At 42.1% G+C, this 3749-nt stretch overlaps 1 pseudogene; it reads left to right on the top strand.

Annotated features, from left to right (window-relative positions):
- Positions 1-2315: 2315 nt before the first annotated feature.
- LOC113261007 (3-beta-hydroxysteroid-Delta(8),Delta(7)-isomerase-like) lies at positions 2316-3192 on the top strand (annotated as a pseudogene).
- Positions 3193-3749: the final 557 nt, after the last annotated feature.

Genomic DNA, 3749 nt, shown 5'->3' with positions numbered 1-3749 from the left:
TGGAATATATTCTGATACAATCGATCTGTAGTGTTGTTGTGTTGTTTCTCCATGAGCCAGCACACATGGGTCAAGGAAACAAGGGTTGAAAGAGGAAGTGGTTCCTTTCTCTAGTATTTCTAAGAAATTATGTGTGTGAGTGTGTGTGTCTGTGTGTATTTCCTCCTATTACTAAAGCTTGCACTTTGATTGCTTAGGGGTCTTAATTCTAAAAAGAAGAATGCCTTCTCCAGAACAGGCAACCACATTTCTATTAATCAGTAGTGAAGACTTCCACTGGGTATATTGGGATCTTCTTTCATTAATTCTTCAAAGTAACTCTCCAGGGTAACCCTGTTATCAATAGTAAATTGGGTCGGTGGTAAATGGTAGGGAGGCATATATTAAGAAACCATTGAATTCTCTGGTTGGGGAAGGGTTATTCTTAATATCTCCAGGGGTAAAAGCTGAAAGAAAACAAATAAAACTCAATTTGGGCTGGATTAGTAAGAACTCTAAAACTCCAGTAATGAGTGTTTGAATCACCCCAAAAGGTAAGTCACAATGTCTAGATGGGGTACTTGCTGACGTGTTAGCTCAGAGCAAAGTGAACCCACGGTGAGTAGTGAAAGAAGGAGGTAATAAACATTGACTTCCAACTACCTATGAAATGAGAATCATAATGCTTATAATTTTTTAATTTTTAGAGAGAGTGTGTGAGTTGGAGGGAGAGGCAGAGAGGGAGAGAGAGAATTTTGTTTAAAGATTATTTATTTGTTTATTTTAGAGCAAGAGAGAGTGCATGAAAGGTGGGGAGGACCAGGAGGAAAGGGAGAGAGAATCCTCAAGCAGATTCTCCGCTCAATGGGTCCTATCCCAGGACCTTGAGATCATGACCTGAGCCGAAATCAAGAGTCGAACTCTCAACTGACTGGGTCACCCAGGTGCACCATAATGTCTATAATTATATCATTTTGCTTTGTTATGTAGATATTTAAAAAATATTAATCAGGGGCACCTACGCGGCTCAGTCGGTTGAGTGCCTGCCTCTTGGTTTCAGCTTAGGTCATGATCACAGGGTCCAGGGATTGAGCCCAGCATGGGGCTCACTGGGGAGTCTGCCTGAGATTCTCTCTCACCCTCTCCCTCTGGCCCTCCCCCTGCTCATTCTCTCTCTCTCTCTCTCTCTCAAATAAATAGATAAATCTTTTAAAAAAATTAACCAATGAGTCACCTGGGTGGCTCAGTGGGTTAGATGCCCAGCTCTTGATTTCAGCTCAGGTCATGATCTGAGGGTCATAGGATCAAGCCCCATGTCGGACTCTACATTGAATGTGGAATACTGTATCTTTCTCTCTCTCAAAAAAAAAAAAAAAAAATTAAAAATTACCAATAGTACATTTTTTTCTTCTTGCCTGTTTCCTATTATTTTATAAAAGGTGTTCATGGTGTTAGTTAACTTTCTAATTTAATCTTTAGGTTATAGGTTATCAAAGGGCAGGTTGTGGTTGATCTAGAAGAGGAAGCAAATGGCAAAGGACAAATGAGTTTTTGGTCTCCTTTTCGGAGAAGCGATGAGAACCATCATTAAACAAAGAAACTATCATGTTAGGAAGTAATACCGTTGCTATTATTTTTATTTCCAAATTAAATCTAATTGGAAAAATAAATTTGGATGTTGAGTTGACAAGCTCATGGACTATCTCACTGTTTTGTTATCATCTTGAAATCAACTATAGCTCCTTGCAATTCCATTTGTAGAATAGGAGAAAAATTTGATAACTTAATTTCTAGACTCTCTTTCCCATAGAATTCTGGTACAATATTAGAATGCAGAAGATGGTGTGAAGAGTTCCCCCCCCCCCCCACTGGCCATACCAGGATGGTTTTCTTTGCATAATACAGGTGTAAAGTTTACATTAAATTGCAGGATTTCTCAAGTGTGTCACCCAGGTCAGTACTGAAGTTACCACTGATTATCAAACCCAGTTTTCAGGGTTTACTGTAGCCTTTTAATTTCCTGACAGCAGCCATGGTTTTCCATGAGCATTTTTTCCCCAACCTTCCAACTTTCTTGATTAATTTTACTTATAGTACTGCCATCTACCTACCTACCTACCTACCTACCTACCTACCTACCTACCTATCATGTTCATCATCATCATCTATCTAATAATATTAGTCATTTTTAGCATACAACTAAGTGACATTAATTATATTCACAATCTATTTCAGATGCAGTCATTACCACTATCTTTATAACCTTTTCTATTACCTCAAACAGAAGCTCCATGACCCCATTTTCCTCTTTCTTGCAGCCATCACCCTACAAAGACATGACCACTGACACCAGCCCCTTGCACCCATACTGGCCTTGGCACCTGAGGCTGGACATCTTTGTGCCTGGTGACTGTCCCACTTGGCATCTCCTGGTTGGCCTATTCTCCATCTCTGGGGTCTTAGTTGCAATCACATGGTTGTTATCAGGTTATACTGTTGTTGTCCCCCTGGGGACTTGGTAGCAACCGTCCATGTGCTGGTTTGCAGTATGTGGGTGGTTTACATGTATTTACATGGTGATTGAAGTCTGGTTCAGCCTCTACTACAAAGACTTTCTTGGATACCAAGCTTTCTTTTTTTTAATTTAATTTATTTATTTGACAGAGACAATGAGACAGCACAAGCAGAGGGAACAAAAGGGGAGAATCTGGCTCCCTGCTAAGCAGGGAGGCCAAAGTGGGGCTCGATCTCAGGATCCCAGGAACATGACCTGAGCTGAAGGCAGATGCTTAACTGACTGAGCCACTCAGGAGCACCAAGACCAAGCTTTCTTGCCCCAACTCTGGAAAACCTATGCCACAAGAGACAGCTGATACAACCTGAGAGACAATTTCACAAAATGCATGGAGACCATCACAGCTTGCCTATGGGTGGTGATCACCTTTCTCCAGCAGACCCTCTGCTTTGTCTATAGCTTGTGGCCTCTGTGGATCAGATCTATAGGGATGTGCTCTATTTCCTGACAGAGCACCAGGACAGATTCTTGCATGGGGAGCTGGGCTACCCATTTACTTCTGGTTTTACTTTGTCTTCATGAACATCCTGTGGCTGGTGTTGCCTGGAATCTTCATGCTTGATTCTCTAAAACAGTTCACTGGTGCCCAGGACATGCTGGACGCCAAAGCCACAAAAGCCAAGAGCAAGCAGAATTAAAAAGTAATAGACTAAGCTTGAACACTAACTGATGAGGAACACTTCACCAGTCAGAAAAGTCCAGTTCTTACCCCCACAGGCTGGAGGGACAAAGCAAATTGATCTGTCAAACTCAGGCTGATGGGTAAGCAACCAGAAGGGTCAGAGGCAGGAGCAGGAGAAGAGCTGTGTGGAGCTACTGCCAAGAACCACTGGGACAAAGGTACAGAAGAACCTAGGAGGTCCATGATGGTGACAGTTTTTAAAGTCAGGAAATAGGGGCGCCTGGGTGGCTCAGTCAGTTAAATATCTGCCTTCGGCTCAGGTCATGATCCCAGGATCCTGGGATCAAGTCCTGCATCTGGCTCCCTGCTCAGTGGGGTGCCTACTTCTCCCTCACCCCTTGCTCCTCTCCCTTGCTCATGCTCTCTCTCTCTGTCAAATAAATAAATAAAATCTTAAATACATACATACATACATACATACATAAAATCAGGAAATAAAAGATCTTGACATTCCCCCCCGCCAAAAAAAAGAGAGAAGAAAACTCCATGACCAGTAAACAATGACTCCTCATT

The sequence above is a fragment of the Ursus arctos genome, unplaced genomic scaffold (genome assembly GCF_023065955.2).
Source record: "Ursus arctos isolate Adak ecotype North America unplaced genomic scaffold, UrsArc2.0 scaffold_29, whole genome shotgun sequence".
In the NCBI taxonomy this organism is placed as follows: Eukaryota; Metazoa; Chordata; class Mammalia; order Carnivora; family Ursidae; genus Ursus; species Ursus arctos.
The sequence above is the reverse complement of the archived record's forward strand: the minus strand, read 5'-3'. Positions and strand labels throughout refer to the sequence as shown.